Here is a 13005-nt window from a genome sequence, read left to right as displayed (position 1 = left end):
CCAGACAAGAGGTAGTATCGAATATTTCATAGACAACTATTCAAGATACAAATACATTTACTTAATGTGTCGCAAGACTAAGTGCTTTGATTAGTTCAAAGAGTACAAGGCTGATGCGGAGAAACGACAAAGTAAAAGTATTAAGACACTACGGTGAGATCGTAGTGGCAAGTATCTTTTGGGAGAATTTAGGAGTCACTTATCAAAAGTAGGGATTCAATCCCAACTAACTGCACCTGGTACACCCCTACAGAATGGTGTAGAAAAAGGAAGGTATAGGACTCTTATGGAAATAAGTAGATTGATGATGAGTTATTTGGAAAATTACCAAATTCATTTTAAGGATATACTCTGGAAACGGAAGTGAACATAGTACCTTCCAAAATCAGAACTCTCTACTCATATAGAATTGCTAAATAGGCATAAGCCTATTTTGAAGCATATTCGGATTCGGGTAGTCCAGCACATATGCTGAAGAAAGACAATGATAAGTTGGACAGGAATTCACTTGTTTGTAAGTTATCCTAGAGAAATGAAAGTAGGTTTATAGTCTTAAAAATCAGAAGGTCATTGTTAGCATCAATGATCGATTTTTAGAAAAGGACTATATAATAAACCACAAGCCCATAAGAAAATTTGTTCTTAAGGAAAAAATAAAAGACATGTCTAATCTAGTACCAACTGTACAAGATGAGATACCACAAGGAAACTGCAACACGTATCACAAATGATACACAATTGCAGAAAGTACATTGTCGTAGTGGGAGGGTTGTTAGGCAACCTAAAAGGATTCATGTTTTGGGAGAGTTTTTGGACTCGATCCCTGGAGGACATGAACCTGATCTCCGGACATATGACGAAGCACTCCAAGATAAAGATGCAACATCTTGGCAAAGAGTAATGAATAACAGAATTAGAATATATATATTCTAATAAAATCTGGAAGCTTATAGAAACACCAAATGGTGTAAAAGCCTTTGGGTGTAAAAAGGTCTATAATAGGAAAAGAGGGATAGACAGGAAGGTAGAAACTTTCAAAAGCAAGGCTAGATGAAAAAGGAAACTTTTTCACTGGTAACCATGCTTAAGTCTATCCGGATTCTTTTATCTATTTGACAAGTGGATGTCAAGACAGTATTCCTTAATGGAAGTCTTGAAGAAAGCATCCATATAAAGCAACCAGAAGGGTTCATTATAAAGGGCTAAGAGCATCTTGTGTGCAAACTCAATCAGTCTATGGACTAAGGCAAAGCTTCAAGGTCTTGGAACATCCAGTTTATCAAAGTAATCCAAACCTATGGATTTATTGAGTAAACGGATAAGTCTTGTGTATACAAAAGGTGTGATGGAAACGTGGTGGTATTTCTTGTACTATACGTAGATAACATTTTTGGTAGTTGGAAACAATATCAAAATGTTGTCAGAAGTAAGGGTATGGTTGTCCAAATAATTTGATATAAAGGACTTGGGAGAATGTATATATTTTTGAGATCAAAGTAATAAGGGATCGCAAGAAAAGAATATTTTACTTATCCCAAGCTTCATATATCGAAAAAATCCTTGCTCGTTTTAAGCATGCAAAACTCCAAGAAAGGTTTCTTACCTTTTTAGCATGGAGTAACTTTATCTAAAGAAATGTCTCCGTAGACATCAAAGGAGATAAAGGACATGAAGGCAGTTCCTTATGCTTCGACTATGGGAAGCCTAATGTAGAAATGCTGTGTACGAGACTGGATATCTATTTTGCCGTGGGCATAGTTAGTAGATATCAAAGCAACTCTGGACAAGGACATTGATCTGCGGTAAAGCATATATTGAAGTACCTTAGAGGCACTAGAGATTATATGCTAGATTATAAGGCAGATAATTTGTTTCCTGTGGGTTGCATGGATTTTAACATCCAATCGGAAAGGGACAATAGTAAGTCAACCTCGGGGTTTTGTGTTTACTTTAGGAGGTAAAGTCATAACTATGGAAGAGTGATAAGCATAGGTGTTTTTATGGACTCTACTATAGAAGTTTAGTATATGGCAAGCCTCTGAGGTAGCCATAAAAGCTGAATGACTCAATAACCTCAAGATAGACTTAGATATGATTTCTGGTTTGTCCAAAGATTATTACAATTTATTGTAATGATATTGGTGCAGTAGCAAACTCGAAGAAACCATAAGTCTATAAGGCAAGTAAACACAATAGAGCGCAAGTACCACCCAATACGAGAAATCGTATAAACGAGGAGAAGTTGTTGCCGCCTAGATTGCATCAGGTGATGATCTATAGATCCTTTCACTAAGGTCCTTAAGGCAAGAGATTTTGATGGGCATGTTGAAGGGTTGGGAATCAGATGTATGGTAGCAGATATGGCAACTTAGTCTTTTAGTATAAGTGGGAGATTGTTAGGATGTATACTAAAAGCCTAGCTTTTGGTATAAACATTTATCTAGAAATAATTGGTCAAATGTCTACATTTATGATAAATGTAGTTGTTCAATTAATTTATATTATAGATAACATGGTGTGTGGTGTCACACACAGAGGATCATGTTATCAGTACCTTATAAATTATAAACAGTAGCTCACGACCAAAATAAAAAGGAACAAACCATTGGAAGGTCGTAGTGTAATTAAGTATTAGTTTATCTTAACTATATAATTACACTAGTACACTTAGAGTGTATTGAGTAGGACCATTAGAGGTCGTTTCTTTTATACTGACTTTATAAAGAAACAAAGACCTCAGTTATTATGGAAGTGTGTGCTCTTAATCCTAATATAATAACAAGCACATATATTTGATATTTATTTCTTTAATTTATCAATGGGTGAGATTTAGTTCGATGAATCAATAAGCCCGATAAGTTGAGAAATGATATCACTTATAGTGTGTGTTGTTAATTATAGAAGGAAACTGTGTCCTAGAGATACTAGGTTGATAATGTCCCCAAGAGGAGCTCATAAGGATTGTCATGTTAAACCCTGCAGGTGGACTTAGTCCGACATGACGATAAGGTTGAGTGGTACTACTCTTGGACTAAGATATTAATTAAATGAGTTGTCAGTAACTCACTTAATTAGTGGGCATTCGATATCTTAAACACAGGGAGACTAACACACTCATAATAAGAAGGAGCCCAAAAATATAATTTGGGATTGGTACGGTAGTTCAATAATAGTTCCCTAGTGTAATGAATTATTATTGATAAAATTAAGTTGTGTGTTCGGGGCGAACACGGGATGCTTAATTTTATCAGGAGACCAAAACCAATTCCTCCTCTCGGTCCCTATCGTAGTCTCTTATTTATAGAGTACTATACCCACCTATACCCACCTTCTATACCCACCTAAAAGGGGGCCGGCCAAGCTAGGGCCGGCCTAAGCATGGTTTAGGGTGGCCGGCCCTAGCTTGAATCCAAGCTAGAGGGGGCCGGCCATAATTAAATTAAAAAAGAATTTTAATTTTAATTTTTATTATGTGGAAGATATAATTTATTAAAGATAATTAAAATTAAAATATCTCTCTTAAAAGGATCTACAAAAGATTAAAGAAAGAGATTAGATCTCTTTCCTTATTTATAGATTGGAAAGATATTTTATTTTCTCTTTAAAAATTATTCACATGTTGAAAAATTAAAATTATAGAAATTTCTTTTTATCAACCATGAAGGGATTATAAAGGGAAATTTTATTTTTTAAAAATTTTCCAAAGACAAATAAGGAAGTTTTAATTGTTGATTAAAATTATCTTATTTGCTCTACATGAGTGGCCGGCCACATACAATTAATTAGAAATTTTATTTAATTTTTCTTAATTAATTGTTGTCAAAGAAAGTTAAGGAAATTTTATTATAAATAAATTTTCTTATTTGCCAAAGCCAAGGAATATAAAAGAAGGGGTAGGGGTGCCTTCATGGGTTACAACTTCTATTGTTTTCTCCCCCTTTTCCTTGGTGTGGTGGCCGGCCCTTCCCTTACTCTTCTCTCCTCTTGTTGTGGCTGAAATCTATCATCTCTTGGAGCTTGGAGGATGTGGCCGGATCAAGGAAGGAGAAGAAGGAGAGAAAGCATGCATCCCTTGGAGCTTGGTTGGTGGAAAATTCTTCATCCTTTGGAAGTTCTTGTGCTTGGCCGAAACTTTAAGGAAGAAGGAAGAAGGTGCCTAGGTGGTTCTCATCTTGGAAGATCGTTGCCCACACAACGTCCGAGGTTAGAAGAGGAATACGGTAGAAGATCAAGAGGTCTTTCTAAAAGGTATAACTAGTAATTTTTCTTTCCGCATCATACTAGTTATTTTTGGAAATAATACTAAATACAAGAGGCATACGATTCTAGTGTTTCGAATTTGTTTTCGATATAGTGTTCTTTTGTTTTTCTTTTCCTTGTGATTTGATTGTTCTTTTCGGTTGACCTAAAGTTATTTTAGGAAATTAAATATTAGCTTTCCTTAAAAGATTTTGTCTAGTCGGTGGTGGTTGCTCCCATATCCAAGAAGGCCATGTGCCTCGCCACGTCAGTACTGGGAACCAATTTTGGAAATTAATATTTAATGGAATTAATAACTTAGGTGATTTGGATCAAACGTGTTAAGTTCCACAGGAGATCCAAGTCAAAACCTAAAAGAACAAATAGATTAAGTTTTGGATCAAACGTGTTAAGTTCCGCAGGCGATCCAAAATTTAATTTAAAAGAACACATGGTAGCTAGGAAAAGGTTCAAACCTTTGTACAAAATTTTTGTACAGTGGAACCTCTAGGTTTTTCGAGTAGCAACCAACAATTGGTATCAGAGCTAGGGTTTTACCTCTGTGTATTTGGTATTAGTTTAATTATGCACATGTCATACATAATTTAGGCAGGATAATAGTAGGATGTGCTAACTTTGTGGATGCAGGATCCAACTATTATGGCTTATAGTTTTATGTGTGTGATTGGACCCTTGGACCCTTGGTGAATAGAGTTGCCTGGCCGATCGGGTAGCCCGCTCGGCCGAGGCTTGAAGCATCGATATTGTAAAGGAACTGTTGGAGCCAAGCACCCGGTCGGACAGATGCCTGCGTCCGGTCAGATCGATGCTTGCCGAGCGGATGGATACTCGGCTCGGGGAAAAAGAAGACAGGCAGAGGGAACATTGGGGAACATCTTTTTCTGACAGCGGGCATGTTCGACAACCAGGCCATATCGTACAATGGAAGGTTTTGCTGTCCCATCGAAGAGGTGATCAGACTGTAGCAGTATGGTGTCAGACATGTTCCTCTGACAAGCCCATACTACGGTATGGGAAACGACACGTGTACACCTCGGTAATTGTGCACAAGCCTCCCCCCAGCTCTATATAAGAGCCCTCATACTTCGACGTGTTGGTTGCTACTCGGAAAACCTAGAGGTTCCACTGTACAAAAATTTTGTACAAAGGTCTAAACCTTTTCCTAGCTACCATGTGTTCTTTTAAATTAAATTTTGGATCGCTTGCGAACTTAACACGTTTGATCCAAAACTTAATCTATTTGTTCTTTTAGGTTTAGACTTGAATCTCCTGCGGAACTTAACACGTTCGATCCAAATCACCTTAAGTTATTAATTCCATTAAATATTAATTTACATAATTGGTTCCCAGTACTGACGTGGCGAGGCACATGACCTTCTTAGATATGGAAGCAACCATCACCGACTAGACAAAACCTTTTATGGAAAGCTAATATTTAATTTCCTAAAATAACTTTAGGTTAACCGAAAGGAACAATCAAATCACAAGGAAAAAAAAACAAAAGAACACAACATCGAAAAATATATTCGAAATACTAGAATCGTAAGCCTCTTGTATTTGGTATTATTTCCATAAATAACTAGTATGATGCGGAAAGGGAAAAATTACTAGTTATACCTTCTAGAAAGACCTCTTGATCTTCTACCGTATTCCTCTTCTAACCTCAGACGTTGTGTGGGCAACGATCTTTCGAGATGAGAAATCACCAATGAACCTTCTTCTCCTCCTAGCTAGGTTCGGCCAACACAAGAGAGCTTCACCAAGGAAGAAGAAAACACACCAACCAAGCTCCAAGAGATGCAAGCTTTCTCTCCTTTTTCTTCTTCTTCTCCAAGTAGTATCCGGCCACCACAAGAGCTCCAAGCAAGAGGGATGTTTCGGCCACCACAAAGAGGAAGAGAGGAAGAGAGGTTGGCCGGCCACACCAAGGAATAAGAGAGGGAGAAAAATAATAGAGGTTGTACACCATGAAGGCACCCCACCCCTTCTTTTATATTCCTTAGCCTTGGTAAATTAGGAAATTTAATTACAATAAAATTTCCTTAATTTCCTTGACATGATTTAATTGAGAAAAATAAAATAAAATAAAATTTCCCAATTAAACTCTTAATGGCCGGCCACATCATAGAGAAGCAAATTAGACAAGTTTCAATCAACAAATTAAAACTTCCTAATTTGTTTCCTGAAATTTTAAAAATAAAATTTCTCTTCAAAAATCCCTTCATGGTTGATAAAAAGAAATTTCTATAATTTTAATTTTTCAACATGTGAATAATTTTCAAAGAGAAAATAAAATATCTCTCCAATCTACAAATAAGGAAAGAGATCTAATCTCTTTCTTTAATCTTTTGCAGATCCTTTTTAAAAGAGATATTTTAATTTTAATTCTCTTTAATAAATTATATCTTCCACATAATAAAAATTAAAATTAAAATTCTTTTTAATTTAATTATGGCCGGCCCCCTCTAGCTTGGGTTCAAGCTAGGGTCGGCTAAACCATGCTTAGGCCGACCCTAGCTTGATTCCAAGCTAGCTTGGCCGGCCCCCTTTAGGTGGGTATAGAAGGTGGGTATAGGTGAGTATAGTACTCTATAAATAAGAGACTACGATAGGGACCGAGAGGAGGAATTGGTTTTGGTCTCCCGATAAAATTAAGCATCCCGTGTTCGCCCTGAACACACAACTTAATTTTATCAATAATAATTCATTCCACTAGATAACTATTATTGAACTACCGCACCAATCCCAAATTACATTTTTGGGCTCCTTCTTATTATGAGTGTGTTAGTCTCCCTATGTTTAAGATATCGAATGCCCACTAATTAAGTGAGTTACTGACAACTCATTTAATTAATATCTTAGTCCAAGAGTAGTACCACTCAACCTTATCGTCATGTCGGACTAAGTCCACCTGCAGGGTTTAACATGACAATCCTTATGAGCTCCTCTTGGGGACATTATCAACCTAGTATCTCTAGGACACAGTTTCCTTCTATAATCAACAACACACACTATAAGTGATATCATTTCCCAACTAATCGGGCTTATTGATTCATCGAACTAAATCTCACCCATTGATAAATTAAAGAAATAAATATCAAATATATGTGCTTGTTATTATATTAGGATTAAGAGCACACACTTCCATAATAACTGAGGTCTTTGTTCCTTTATAAAGTCAGTATAAAAGAAAATGACTTCTGATGGTCCTACTCAATACACTCTAAGTGTACTAGTGTAATTATATAGTTAAGACAAACTAATACTTAATTACACTACGACCTTCCAATGGCTTGTTCCTTTCCATTTTGGTCGTGAGCTACTGTTTATAATTTATAAGGTACTGATAACATCATCTTCTGTATGTGACACCACATACTATGTTATCTACAATATAAATTAATTGAACAACTACAACAAATGTAGATGATTTGACCAAATGTGATTCTTTATTCAAAATAAATATTTACAAAAGCTTAGGCTTTTAGTATACACTTTAACAATCTCCCACTTATACTAATGACTAAGCTGCCAAATCTTCTGCCATACATCTGATTCCCATTCCCTCCACATGCCGATCGAAAACTTTTGCCGGAAGGGCCTTAGTGAAAGGATCTGCCAGGTTATCTGCTGATGCAATCTTGGCGATGACAACTTCTCCTCGCTTCACGATATCACGTATCAGGTGGTACTTGCGCTCTATATGTTTACTTGCCTTATGGGCTCGTGGTTCCTTCGAGTTTGCAACTGCACCGCTATTATCGCAATAAATTGTGATGATTTTGGGCAAACCAGGAATCACCTCTAAGTCCATTAGAAAGTTCCTGAGCCATACTGCTTCTTTAGCTGCCTCAGAGGCTGCTACATACTCTGCTTCCATGGTTGAGTCCGAAACGCATTCTTCTTAACACTCCTCCATGTAATGACTCCACCTCCCAAAGTAAACACATAGCCTGATGTAGACTTACTGTTGTCCCTATTTGATTGGAAATCTGAATCCGTGTAACCCACAGGGAGCAAATCGTCTGCTTGGTAAACTAGCATATAATCTCTAGTCATTCTCAGGTACTTTAACATATGCTTTACCACGGTCCAATGCCCTTGTCCAGGGTTACTCTGATATCTACTAACCATGCCTACGGTAAAATAGATATCAGGTGTCGTACATAGCATTGCATACATAAGGCTTCCTACAGCCGAAGCATAAGGAACTGCTTTCATGTCTTCTATCTCCTTTGATGTCTTTGGAGACATCTCTTTAGATAAAGCTATTCCATGCCTAAAAGGTAAGAAACCTTTCTTGGAATCCTGCATGCTAAAACGAGCAAGGATTGTATCTATATATGAAGCTTGGGACAGACACAACATTCTTTTCTTGCGATCCCTTATTACTTTGATCCCAAGAATGTGTGCACACTCTCCTAAGTCCTTCATATCAAATTGTTTGGACAACCATACCCTTACGTTTGATAATACCTTGACATTGTTGCCAATTAACAAAATATCATCTACGTATAGTACAAGAAATACCACCACGTTTCCATTACACTTCTTATATACACAAGACTCATCCGGACTTTGAATAAATCCATATGACTGGATTACTTCATTAAACCGGATGTTCCCAGATCTTGAAGCTTGCTTCAGTCCATAAATGGACCTATTGAGCTTGCACACTAGATGCTCTTTTCCTTTTTCAATGAACCCTTCTGGTTGTTTCATATGGATGTTCTCTTCAAGACTTCCATTAAGGAAAGCTGTCTTGACATCCATTTGCCAAATCTCATAATCCATATGAGCAGCAATGGATAAGAGTATCCGGATAGACTTAAGCATGGCTACCGGTGAAAAGGTTTCCTCATAATCGATTCCCTCTTTCTGAGTGTACCCTTTCGCAACAAGCCTAGCTTTGAAGGTTTCTACCTTCCCGTCTGTCCCTCTTTTCCTTTTGTAGATCCACTTGCATCCAACGGCTTTTACACCATCAGGTGGTTCTACAAGCTCCCAGACCTTATTAGAATACATAGACTCTATTTCAGAATTCATCGCCTTTTGCCAAGATGCTGCATCTATATCTTGGAGTGCTTCGTCATATGTCCGGGGATCAGGTTCATGTTTACCCGGGATCAAGTCCGAAGACTCTCCCAAAAACATGAATCTCTCAGGCTGCCTTACAACACTCCCACTACGACGAGGCACTGTCAGTGGTTGTGTATCATGTGTGACACGTGTTGCAGTCTCTTGTGGTACTTCATCTTGTACTGTTGGTACTAAGGTAGACGTGTCCTCTCTTAGTTCTTCTAAAATAACTTTGCTACTGGGCTTATGATCCATTATATAGTCTTCTTCTAAAAACTGGGCATTGGTGCTAACAATGACCTTCTGGTCTTTAGGACTATAAAATAAACCTCCTTTCGTTCCTTTTGGATATCCCACAAACACGCGAACTTCTGTACGAGATTCTAACTTATCAGCATCTGGTTTCATCACATGTGCTGGACTACCCCAAATCCGAATATGTCTTAGACTGGGTTTTCGCCCATTCCACAATTCTGTGGGAGTAGAAGAAACTGATTTAGAAGGTACTAAGTTCAGAATGTACACTGCCGTTTCCAGAGCGTATCCCCAAAACGAATTTGGTAATTCTGAATAACTCATCATTGATCTAACCATCTCCATAAGAGTCCTATTCCTTTGTTCTACCACACCATTCTGTTGGGGTGTACCAGGTGCAGACAGTTGGGATTGAATCCCGGCCTCTGATAAGTAATTCCTAAACTCTCCTAAGAGGTATTCGCCACCACGATCAGACCGTAGTGTCTTGATACTTTTACCTAGTCGTTTCTCCACATCAGCCTTGTATTATTTGAACTTATCAAATCACTCGGACTTGCGGCGCATTAGGTAAATGTATCCGTATCTTGAATAATCATCTATGAAAGAGACAAAATATTCAAAACCTCCTCTTGCCTGGACAAACATAGGACCACATAAATCAGAGTGAACCAATTCTAACACTTCTTTGGCTCTATACCCCTTGGCCTTAAAAGGCCTCTTGGTTATTTTACCTTCTAAGCAAGATTCACAAGTTGGAAAATTTTCCAACTCTAATGAACCCAAAAGTCCATCGGCTATAAGCCTCTGAATCCTACTTAAGTTAATATGACCAAGCCTTAGATGCCAAAGATATGCTTGGTTCATTTCTGAAGGTTCTTTTCTCTTATTAGAGTTAGAAGATGAGTTATAAATTTCCATGTTTTGCTTTGTGGGAGAAATTGGATTTAAAGTATACAAATTGCCAACTAATGCACCATAACAGATAATCACTTTATTTCTCTTAATAACTACATCGTTACTAAAAGAAACTGAATATCCATCTAAAAACAGTTTAGAAACTGAAATTAAATTCTTTCTAAAATTGGGTACATAAAGACAATTTCTTAAAACCAAATTTTTATTTCTACTAAAAGATAAGTAGACGTCTCCCACTGCAACAGCCGCCACCTTAGTAGCATTGCCCATGTAGACGGTAATCTCTCCTTCAGATAGTCGTCGGGTTTCCTGGAACCCCTGCAAGGAATTGCAGACATGATCAGTGGCTCCCGTATCTACACACCAGGTGCTGGTAGATAACACCGCTAAACATGTTTCAACAACTAGAGCATGAGATATACCTTTGTTGTTCTGATTCCTATGAGGACAGTCCGCCTTCCAATGCCCTGACTGCTTGCAGATGAAGCACTTGCCCTTCGGCTTCTTCACTCCAGCTTTAAATCCTGTACTCTGAGATTTGTTCACTTTCTTTGCTGAGCCAGCTTGTTTCTTCTTCTTCTTTCCTCTCGGTTTAGAAGTAGAACCATTTTCAGCATAGTGAATTTGAGAATTGTGACGAAATAATCCTTCTGCTGCTTGAAGTTCTGTCAGTAGTTCCGCTAATGGATAAATCCTCTTATTCATATTATAGTTCAGGCGGAACTGCTCAAAACTTCTAGGTAGCGTTTGGAGGATCATATCGATCTGGGTTTCCCCATCAATTTCTCCTCCAAGGATCTGTATCTCGTTCATATAAGCCATCATCTTCAGGATATGATCCCTCACAGGAGTACCCTCTTGCATGGTGGCTGTCATTATCTTTCTCATGACTTCTTGTCTAGAAGCCCTATCCTGATGACCAAAGAGTTCCTTGAGATTGTTCATAATATCATAGGCTGTTGGTAAATCTTGATGCTGATGTTGCAATACATTTGACATTGAAGCCAAAATGTAACACCGCGCCATCTCATCTGCTTTTACCCATTTCCTATGATATTCAATCTCCTCTTGGGTAGATTCACTAGTAGGTGCTTCAGGGCAAGGCTCAGTCAGTACAAATTTATAGCTTTCAGCAGTAAGAACAATGCCCAGGTTCCTTTTCCAATCTATGTAATTTGGTCCAGTAAGTCTATTCTGTTGAAGTATGATGGACAGTGGGTTGAAAGTTATCCTAAGAATCACAAATAACTTTTGATCAGAACTCTAAATTTATAATAATATTGATTCCTCAAACAATACTATTTTAAATTAACCAACACCTCAAAACACCGTGAATTTTGTATGCTACGATAGTGTGGACGTATACAAATTCAACATTTGTAAAAGGAGGGTTTTAACCCATTAATTTTATTATCTTGTCAACCTAACTTTTGACAAATAAAATTAATAGTTGGTTTCTTTTGGTCACACAAATAACAGCAGTGACTCCGATGGGGAGGATACTATTAGATGTGTCTAAGTGTATACCATTACTTGACACTAAGTCCATTAATAAGATTATGCCTCTTCCGATGGGGAAGATCACACGCTCTTAATTAACTTCCTATAGTCATCCAAAATAGAAGTCTATTCTAGTGATCCACAAACAAGCTCATCCGATATGGAGGAAGGCACTCAGAGCCAACGTGCAAGCTTGTTTGCATCACTTACAAACCAGTAATGGAGACCATGGGATCTACTTAAAAATCCCTCTCCCACTTATTTATTTATAAATGAAGAATTTTAACTATGCTAGCCTACTAAACATGTATACTAACATTCACACACAGCACAATATAAAAGCAATAAATAGAAAATCTAATTTTCAACTATTATGACTTTGATCTATAGTTGTCCTACGTGTGTTGTCATCCCAAGCTGCTGCCATATTTGGCCACCGCCATTGTGTCTAGCTGTCGCATCCATCTTGCTCCTTGTACCGCTGCGCCTCTGGTCCTTAGAAGGTTCCACGCTTTGCAAGATTTGATCCGCGACATAAATAGAATTTTACAATTTTGATCCTATATTCCATAAAAGGAATGTACATGTATCTAGATCAAAAATAAAATCCTAATAAAACTAAATACAACTCCTGCTGTATTTTATAATACAATCATGCACACACATATAAATGCCCTTGACATGTCCAAGGGTCCAATCACACACATAAAACTATAAGCCATAATAGTTGGATCCTGCATCCACAAAGTTAGCACATCCTACTATTATCCTGCCTAAATTATGTATGACATGTGCATAATTAAACTAATACCAAATACACAGAGGCAAAACCCTAGCTCTGATACCAATTGTTAGTTGCTACTCGGAAAACCTAGAGGTTCCACTGTACAAAAATTTTGTACAAAGGTCTGAACCTTTTCCTAGCTACCATGTGTTCTTTTAAATTAAATTTTGGATCGCCTGCGGAACTTAACACGTTTGATCCAAAACATA

The sequence above is a fragment of the Zingiber officinale genome, chromosome 10A (assembly GCF_018446385.1).
Source record: "Zingiber officinale cultivar Zhangliang chromosome 10A, Zo_v1.1, whole genome shotgun sequence".
NCBI classification, from domain to species: domain Eukaryota; kingdom Viridiplantae; phylum Streptophyta; class Magnoliopsida; order Zingiberales; family Zingiberaceae; genus Zingiber; species Zingiber officinale.
Note: the sequence above shows the minus strand (reverse complement) of the source record.